The sequence below is a fragment of the Alexandromys fortis genome, unplaced genomic scaffold, assembly GCF_014885135.2.
Source record: "Alexandromys fortis isolate MF-2015 unplaced genomic scaffold, M_Fortis_MF-2015_v1.1 scaffold_240, whole genome shotgun sequence".
Taxonomy (NCBI): Eukaryota; Metazoa; Chordata; class Mammalia; order Rodentia; family Cricetidae; genus Alexandromys; species Alexandromys fortis.
In genome coordinates, this window is record NW_026068133.1 from 911,824 (window position 1) to 921,571 (window position 9,748).

The 9,748-nt window shown below is 47.5% G+C and overlaps 1 protein-coding gene across 1 annotated transcript in view; it reads left to right on the forward strand.

Moving 5' to 3' along the window:
* Positions 1-5,125, forward strand: part of Ceacam16 (CEA cell adhesion molecule 16, tectorial membrane component) — a 30,035-nt gene extending 24,910 nt beyond the window's left edge. Inside the window, exon 9 of the mRNA XM_050126362.1 lies at positions 1,614-5,125. The gene's annotated coding sequence lies outside the window, so the exon portion shown is untranslated. The remainder of the gene's footprint in view (positions 1-1,613) is intronic.
* Positions 5,126-9,748: the final 4,623 nt, after the last annotated feature.

Genomic DNA, 9,748 nt, shown 5'->3' on the forward strand with positions numbered 1-9,748 from the left:
CCCTGCCCTGGGCTCCTGGCTAATCGGAAGGGAGATGAGGCCCCACTTCCTGCGGGGACTCCCCTGCTACCAGAGGTCTCACACCCATCCTTGGGAGGCAGCTCCTCAAGAAAAGTATTCTCCCGTTACTGATTCTGTAGCCTAATCTTGGAGCTCCGCCCCCCCTCCCCCAGCCTCAGTTTCCTCTCACAGTGAGCTCCAGGGCACAGTAGAGTGAGATTTCAGCTTGGATGTGGGGTCCCGAAAACTGCTGTGTGAGACCCGGAACCAGCTAGCCGTTGTTCTTTTGTTTTGTTTATTTGTTTGGGTTTGTTTTGTTTTTGTTTTTACCATTCTGTGAGAGTGTCTCACTATGTACCCTGACTGGCCCAGAACTCACAGAGATCCCCCTGCCTCTGCTTCCTGAGTAGGTTCTGTTGCAGTACTGGGACTTGAGTCCAGGTCCTCTGGCTCACTCCGGGAGGGATCTAATACCCAGCCCCTCATTGGTAGATTCTGGAAAAGCCTGATACCACCAAACTACACTACAGTATCCGAGATATTTAGGAAACTGAGGCAGGAGGAGGAGCAAAACCCAGGTCAGTGGGTAAGCTTGGAGAGCCTGCCACAAAATAAACAGCGAACACTGCGGAGGTGACTCAGTGTGTAAAGGGCATTCCGGACAAACATTCAGACCCGAGATCGGACCCCCAGCGTCTACAGAAAGGCAGGGCACTGTGGTATACACATGCCACAGAGGCAGGATGAATCCCCGGAGTGAACTGGCCAGCCAGTCTGGCAGAAACGACTCCAAGTTTAGCAAGAGTCTCAAAATAAAAGGTGAAAACCAGCAATGTTGGCAGAAGCCTTGGATCCCAGCACTCAGGAGGAGCAGGTCGATGAATCTCTGTGAGTTCAAGGCCAGCCTGGTCTACGTAGCAAGTTCCAGCACAGTTGAAGCTAGGAAGAAATATGAACCAAGTTCAAACGCAGGAGGGAACATGAGGAGACATGAGGGGCTTCTTTCTTTCTCTTCCCATGGCCCTTTAGCCTTCCCTTTTTTATTTTTGGAGGGAGGTTTTGAGGCAGGTTTCTCTGCATAGCTCTGGGTGTTTTAGAATTTACTCTGTAGACCAGGCTGGCCTCAAACTCACAGAGATCCACCTTCTTCTGCCTCCCAAGTGCAGGGATTAAAGGTGTGCACCACTGCATTCCAGTTTATTGTTATTTTATTTTATTATTTTATTTTATTTTATTTTGAGACAGAGTCTTGTGTAGTCCATGCTGGCCTCAAACTCACCGCACCCTCAAGGTTAGCTTTGAACCTATGACCTTCCTGCCTCTCCAGGGCCGGCACTGGAAGTGTGCACCACCACACTATTTCTCGGGTTACTGGGGACTGAACTCCATGTGTTACCTGTCTAGGTGAATGCTCTACCAATGAACTACATCCCAGCCTTGTTTCTGGCTTTCTGAACTCAAACTCACTATGTAGCCAAGGCTAGCCTTCGATTCTTAATCCAGCTGCCTACACCTCTCAACTTCTGGGGTCACTGCCGTGCCTTACCATGCCCAGCTCAAGTTTGCCTAAATTTATTTTTACTTATCAATTTTTATTATTTTTTCATTCACAGGGTCTGGAGTCTGGAGCATCACACAAACATGCTACCCTGAGCCACAGCCCCAGAGTGGATATGTCAAATATCCGCCTCTCCCATCAGGACTGTGTGATCTTTCAATACATCTTTCGCCTCTCTGAACCTTGACCAAGGACATAGGGTAAAGCTGACACCTCAAGTGTCCCCGTAGATCTGCCCAGGACATATGTCCAAACCAAACAGGAGAGCCTTATGAGTTTTTAGGGTGGAACTGGCCACAAAGCCCAAAGTAGCTGCCAACATGTCTGTGTTGCGAGGGGTGGGGCCTACGCCCGGCACTGCCAGGCCCCAGCTACTTCCTTTCAAGCCGATCCTTTGGTGGCCTGGGAAATTCAGCAGAGCCATCACTGGGTTACACAGGGTATCATCAGCTCACATTTAAGAGTTTTAGTTTGTAAACCAAGCATGGTGTCTCACCTCTTTAATCCTAGCACCTGCCAAGGGACAGGTGGATCTCTGTGAGTTCAAGGTCAGCCTGGTCTGCAGAGTGAGGCCCAGGACAGATGGTACCACACAGAGAAACCTTGTCTGTAAAAAACAAACAGAAAAAAAAAGGATCATTGTGTATTTTTGCTTGGGAATTTTTTAAACATTTACTTAATGGGTGGAAGAGATAGTTTGAGGGAGTTCATGCTCTCCTATTGTACCAGGTCCAGGAATCGAACTCAGATCCTTAGCCTTGGCAGTCAGCTTCTTTACCTACCGAACAATCTCACCGGCCTAGTTCAGAGCACTTAGGAAGGTTTAATAGTCCAACACCTGATAGGGGAGAGTCTTCTGTTTTGTGTTAATTTCATTGGTTAAAAAAAGAGACTGCCTTGGCCCTTTAATAGGACAGAAAATTAGGTAGGTGGAGTAGACAGAACAGAATGCTAGGAGAAAGAAGCCGAGTCAGGCAGTTGCCATGCCAAAAAATAAAGACAGGGGAGTTGTATCCTCAGACGCCACACAATGCCTTAAATCATGCATTGTTTACGCTAAACTTTCTTTTTTTTCTGGCTTAATGAATTTTATTTTTTCACACTGACAACTTTTTATTTATTTATTTATTTATTTATTTATTTATTTATTTATTTATTAAAGATTTCTGTCTCTTCCCCCCAGCCGCCTCCCCTTTCCCTCCCCCTCCCCCAATCAAGTCCCCCTCCCTCGTCAGCCCAAAGAGCAGTCAGGGTTCCCTGCCCTGTGGGAAGTCCGAGGACCACCCACCTCCATCCAGGTCTAGTAAGGTGAGCATCCAAACTGCCTAGGCTCCCACAAAACCAATAGGTGCAGTAGGATCAAAAACCTATTGCCACCATTCTTGAGGTCTCAGTAGTCCTCATTGTCCGCTATGTTCAGCGAGTCTGGTTTTAACCCAGGCTTTTTCAAACCCAGGCCAGCTGGCCTTGGTGAGTTCCCGATAGAACATCCCCATTCTCTCAGTGTGTGGGTGCCCCCCTCGCGGTCCTGAGTTCCTTGCTTGTGCTCTCTCTCCTTCTGCTCCTGATTTGGATACGCTAAACTTTCTAAATACAGATGTCCATGAGCGATCAGCTGCGGACAGATTGTGACATAACGGTACAAAAACCACATTTGCTAAAGCCAAATGGAAAGATCCTAGCAATGGGACTTGGAAGGGACCCGACCCCATTTTAATATGGGGTCGAGGGCATGTCTGTGTTTTCTCACAGGATAAAAACCAAGCCAGATGGCTTCCAGAACATCTAATTCAATGCTTTCAGCAGAAGGACAACAGACCTGGAGACAGCGTAGCTGACAACCGTGCTGCAAAAGGAACAGAAATAAAACGGCTCCAGAAGGAATCCAGTAACCCAGCCCACAGAGAGATGCCTGATCCGGACCTGCAACTCACAGCACTGCAAAGAGACTTCGGACAAAGAGATCCTGCTGAGACGAGCTGACTGCAGTGTCTGCTGCTGGCTGTGGTGTGAAACCTGTTGCTTCAGAACTAAGATACATTTGAGTGTTCTCAGTTTATGGGACAGGACTCATTTTGAATAAAATATTAAACCTAAGAACTAAGACCTAAGCTTTCCCCTGAGGGAAAGAAAGATGCAAAATAAAGTATGTCTAAAACCCCCCTTCACTTAACAAAGGGACAGACTAAGGGTTTAACAGCTACACAGAGACTGAAAATGAGATTTAATAATCAGCAAATGGTATTATGCTCTTAACAGTAATGACCTGATATTTACAGCTGCATATAAGGTGATGGGAAAAATTTGGTAATGACCAATGGTGCTAAATACATTGGTAATGACCAAAAAAAATATAAAGTTATGGTAAAGAAAAATATGAAATTATAAATAATTTGGAGAGCTGGTACTGACCGGCTAAATATGAAATTATGAAGAATTTGGAGAGCTGGTACTGACCAGCTAAATATGAAATTATAAATAATTAAAGAGTTGGTACTGACCAACTAAGTGTGAAGTAATAAATAATCGGAGAGCTGGTATTGACTGGCTAAACGTAAAATGAATAATCAGAGAGCTGGCTTTGACCGGCTAAATATAAAATTATGAATAATTGGAGAACTAGTTTTGACCAGCTAAATATAAAATTATAAAAATTGGGAGAGCTGGTTTTGACTGGCTAAATATAAAATTACGGTGTTAAAAATTTAAAGATCGGTATTGAGCAATAATGTGGAAAAATCATGATTGTGAGTTGCTACGATTAACAGTTGGCTAAAAGAGAGGTTATGACAATGAATGTTAAGAGTTGATACACATGCTAAAAATGTAAACTCCAAATGATGTTCTGTACCAGAAGAAGAAACATCTTCAACTCAGGTGATTCTACTCTCCTTTAAGATAGGAGAATATAGTCTTTGGGAGCATAATTATACATAAAGCTTTGTGATGCATCCTGACAAGATATGGCTGATACACAGGGCCTAAAAAGTATATTTCTCTCCACTAATCTCTTCTCTTTACAGAGGTCGGCAGTCAATGACGGGTTTGAAGCTTCTTCTCCCCAGATGCCTAAGACAGGGGCTTGCATAAAGGATGCCTGTTCCAATGACGGGAAAATTTGGGTAAATAAAGAGGACTTTGCCCAAGGCAGGCGCAACGTATCTGTCCTGTTGCAGAAGCACAGGGTTTATTAAAATTAATAAGAGAGAGTGGATTGTGGGCGCATATTCCGATATGCCACAAAAGCCATTACCCCGGTTTGAGCTGATTACATAGCTCTGCAGACAAGCTGTCTGTGCCCTTAACAAAAGCCAGGATGTCTGCTCCTAGCTTCTTTTGTTAAAGTGTGGATTACCTGAGAAGAGGTGTTGACTGAAACTGGTCAGGATGTTTGGTGCTTATTTCCTTTTGCAATTTGGAGGTTGTCTTATAGAGATGCTAATTCAGGGCCTACCTGACTGCTAGATGCAGACATGACTTAAGCCCAGGCACCTGGTTGCCTAGGTGATGGCGTAATGTGTTTTCCCCGCTCAATTTGGTGTGGGTATATAAAATGTTTGGACAATAAACGGGGTCTCTGGCCTTTTCCATGATGACGGTGTGAGCTGTGTCAGTTCTTTTCCTCGCGACTCCGTTCCAGCCGGGTTAGGGAATTAGAAAATTTATGTTGGATCCTCACGGGCCACAACATTCTCCTCTCCGAGATAGATGCCCGTCAGACTCGTCCCAGTAAGCCACACTCAAGGGTTAGATCAATATGTAAGAGCTAGCCAATAAGAGGTTATAACTAATGGGCCAGGCAGTGTTTAAAAGAATACAGTTTCTGTGTAATTATTTTGGGCAAAGCTAGCTGGTGCAGGAGATGGGCGGCGGGAAGCAGCCAGCCGCCCCTTACTACAAACACCATAGTCTACATCTCTTATGTTTTGTTTTGTTTTCTGTTTGTGTTTTGATTGGGGGGGGGTGTCTCAAGACAGGGTTTTTCTGTGTAGTCTGGTTATCCTGGAACTCTCTGCATAGACCAGGCTGGCCTCGAACTCAAGAGATCCTCCTGCCTCTGGCTCCCAACTGCTGAGATTAAAGGCGTGCACCACCACAACCTAGCATTGTTTGGCTTTGTTTGACATAGGGTCTAATATAAACAAGACTGATTTCAAAGTACCTTGAACTCCTGATCCTCCAGCCACCTGAGAGCTGGCATTACAGGCTAGCACTGCCACACCCGTTCATGGGGTGCTAAGGGGTGGATTCCAGGGGTTTGTGCCTGCTAGGCAAACCCTCTACCCGCTGAGCCACATGCCTGTGCTTTGAAGCTAAGGATGACTGGGTGTGAATGGAAGGCGGGGGGGGGGGGGGGGGGGGGGGGGGGGGGGGGGGGGGGGGGGGGGGGGGGGGGGGGGGGGGGGAGTGGAAGCAAGAGTTGCTCCAGGCACAAGAGGAACATGGACGGGAAGTCTAGTCTGTCTCCTCACTTCTCGGTCTCCATGTCCACCCAGGAGGCCAGACCTTCATATTTCCTTGTTTCTCAGGTTCAAAATCATGATGAGTCTGATGCTCACACATAAGACACCTGGGTCATTCCTTCCTTTTAGAAGTCCTCCCCCCAATCTTTCAGTGACAGGGAAGAAACTCAGGCACTCTATTACACTAAGCAAGAAGCCAGACCCCAGCTTCTCACTGGGGGATTCTAAGCAGGGCTTTACCTAGAGCCACACCCTAGCCCCTTACTGGGGGATTCTAGGCAGGGGCTCCACCACTGAGCCATACCTCCCATCTTCCCATCTGCACTATCCCCCTGTGCAATAACAACTTTCTATGAGCCCTGCATTCAGGAATTTATTCATTCATCTTCATCCTGTTTCATTCTAAGGAGCAAATGATGTGGAGAGCAAACCCTTAGCACTCAAGGGAACTATGGTGTAGAGGGGTCTCCACACCAGCACTCCTACTCGTGGTCCCTATGTAAGTATCAATCTGAGGTTAGTTCTATCTAAGTATCTAAGGCTATCCCTTAACACCAGAAAGAAAGCAGAGACCCAGGATGTTTGGGATGCTAGAATTCTTTGTCTTAAGAATGTCTTATGCAGGGCGGGAGAGATGGCTCATTGGTTGAGAATGAGGATGCTCTTACATAGAACCAGAGTTGGATATCCAGCACCCACTTCAGGCAGCTCACAGCTATCTCTAGCTCTAGTTCCAGGGGTCCAATGCCCTCTTCTGGCCTCTGTTGACACCCACACATGCCACAAGCCATACACAGAGATACAGATACAGGAACACATACTAAGACATGAATCTTATTTAAAAAAAAAATATTAGGCCTGGCCAGGTACAGTGGTACAGGCCTGTTATCCCGGTGACTCCAAAGGCTGAGACAGGAGTATCAAAAAGATCAAGGCCTTCCTGGGCTACAGAGTAACATCCTACTCTAAATTAGAATCAATGAAGAGAATCCCCTGCCTAGAATCCCCCAGTGAGGGGCTGGGGTGTGGCTCAGTGGTAGAGCCCCTGCCTAGAATCCCCCAGTGAGGGCTGGGAACTTGGCTCAGTGGTAGAAGCCCTGCTTAGAATCCCCCATTGAGGAGAGGCTGGGAGCTTGGCTCAGTGGTAGAGCCCCTGCTTAAAATCCCCCAGTGAGGGCTGGGAGCTTGGCTCAGTGGTAGAGCCCCTGCTTAGAACCCCCCAGTGAGGGACTGGGGTGTGGCTCAGTGGTAGAGCCCCTGCCTAGAATCCCCCAGTGAGGGACTGGGGTGTGGCTCAGTGGTAGAGCTCCTGCCTAGAACCCCCCAGTAAGGGGCTGGGGGTGTGGCTCAGTGGTAGAGCTCCTGTCAATTATGCCCAAGGCTCTAAATTCACTCCCTATTGCCTAGTTTCCTGTTGGCTTTGGTTTAACTGGACATACTGGAAAAGGTGTTCAATGCCCTCAGTGATCTAGGAAACACTCCTTATACCTGTGGGAAATTCTGACATACATACTCATACACTAACACTAGATGACTCACAAATCAGAAGCATCTAGACCTAGCAAGGATGTGAAGCAATTGGAAGTCCCAGTAGACACTGGAGATCAAAGTAGAGACTGACTCCACCCCATGAGAAGACAGGCAGATAAGTCAGTCACTTGACAGAGTGGCGCCCAGCAAGCTCAGTGATAGCAGTGACCCACATGATGGGGGAAGAGAGCAACTCCCTGTCCATTGTGTTCTGACCTCCACGTGAGGGCCATAGAGCCCACATGCCCACAGACACACACATATTACTCACAAATACAAGTATTCTTTAAAAACTGTGTGGACTCCAGGAAACAAATCAGCCTTGATCAAAAGCCAGGAACTAGAAATGGTCCCTAAGCCCAGCAGCAATACTCGCATGTATGTGTAAGGGGCTACTACACAGCAGGAAAGGGGTGATTTGCCCACAATTGATGATAGAAGATGAGGAACCTGAGGGCTGGAGAGAGAGCTCAGAGCTTAGGAGCCAAACACAGGATGCCCGGTGAGGAGGGAGCGCGGGGCTGGGGCGAGGGGACTGTGGACTGTGGAGCCTAACCAAAGCAGGCAACCCTGGCTCTAAACTGATTGCTCCTATCATATTTTGTGAAATGGTTATGTTACATTAAAAATATTTGTCTACTTAATAATTTCAGGATTTTGTTGTTGTTGTTTCAAGACAGGGTTTCTCTGTGTTGCCCTGGCTGTCTTAGAACTCTCTCTCTGTAGACTGGGCTGGACTTGAACTCAGAGATTTGCCTTCCTCTGCCACCTGAGTGCTGGGATTAAAGGTGTGTGCTACCTCCACCTGGCTATAAAAAATATTTTTTAATTCAAAACTTGGTTTTCAGCCGGGCAGTGGTGGCGCAAGCCTTTAATCCCAACACTCGGGAGGCAGAAGCAGGCAGATCTCTGTGAGTTCGAGGCCAGCCTGATCTACAAGAGCTAGTTGCAGGGCAGGCCCCAAAGCTACAGAGAAACCCTGTCTCGAAAAAAAAAACAAAAACAAAAAAACAAAACCCAAAAACCTAAATAAACAAGAATCTTCTACTATTCTACATCTCCATTCTTGGACTTCTGGCATAGTCAGCAGACAAGATCTTTGAGAACATAAGGTCATCTGTAGCCCACAAAAAAGCTAATTTGGCATCAGAGACACATAAAAGATTTAATATTCCCAGAAGTGACCTAAGGTGTGTAACTCCACGTGAACACAGGGGCAGACGTGATAAGTTCAAGATTGAGTGACGTGCGAAAGCACCGGCAGCAGCCTGCAGCTTCCACCTCCTGCAAGGTGGGACAATAACCAAGCTCATGAGGTCCCACCTTCTCCATTCCTCCCCAGCCAGCGCAAAGCCAAGCACTGCCCAGGAAGTGTGTATCGTCAGCCATGCCCCACCCAGTGTCTCCTGTGATGAGCTGACCTGTGGTGGCTCGGCCGAGAAGCCGCCCGCTGCACAAACCGCTGCTGCCTACTGGAGACCGGAGTCCACAAAAGCGAGGTAACTCAGCCACATCAGCAGGGTCCCAACCCCACAGCAGTGTGTCGGAGGACAGGGCAAACCCACAGCCCTGCGTCAGAAAGAGGGGACAGCGAGCGTGCTTGCCCCGCCACAGGTGCCAATGAGGAAGAGTTCTGTGTGACCTTGGCTTTCCCAGAAGCCCGGGGAACTTTGGCTTCTGTACTCTGGGGCCCTATGGGGAAGGGGGAGTCTAACTTCTGGGGAAAAGGTGGATGACTAGAAATAGCTCTTCCTCCTGTAAAGGCTCCCAAGGGGGTTCTGAGGGATCAGTAAGATGGCTCTACAGATAGAGGTGCTTGCTTTCGAGCCTCCAAACCTAAATGCCAACCGAGGGCTCCACACGGTGGAACAGTTTGTCCTCTGACCCCCACATTTGCTCTAAGGCATGCACAGACACAGACAGACCCTAAATAAGTAATACACGTTATTGAAAACACACACACTTAAAACGGGGCCTCCTTATGACCGGAAGGATGACTTGGCAGTTAAGAGCACTTGCTGCTCTTGAAGAGGACCCAGGTTCAAGTCCCAGCACCCACATGGCAGCTTACAACCATCCACAAGTCCAGTTCCAAGGGATCTTGCTCCCCCTTCTGCCCTCAAAGGGCTCTGCACACATGTGGTGTACATCTGTTGATGCAGGCAAAAACACTCATACACATAAACTAAAAATAAAT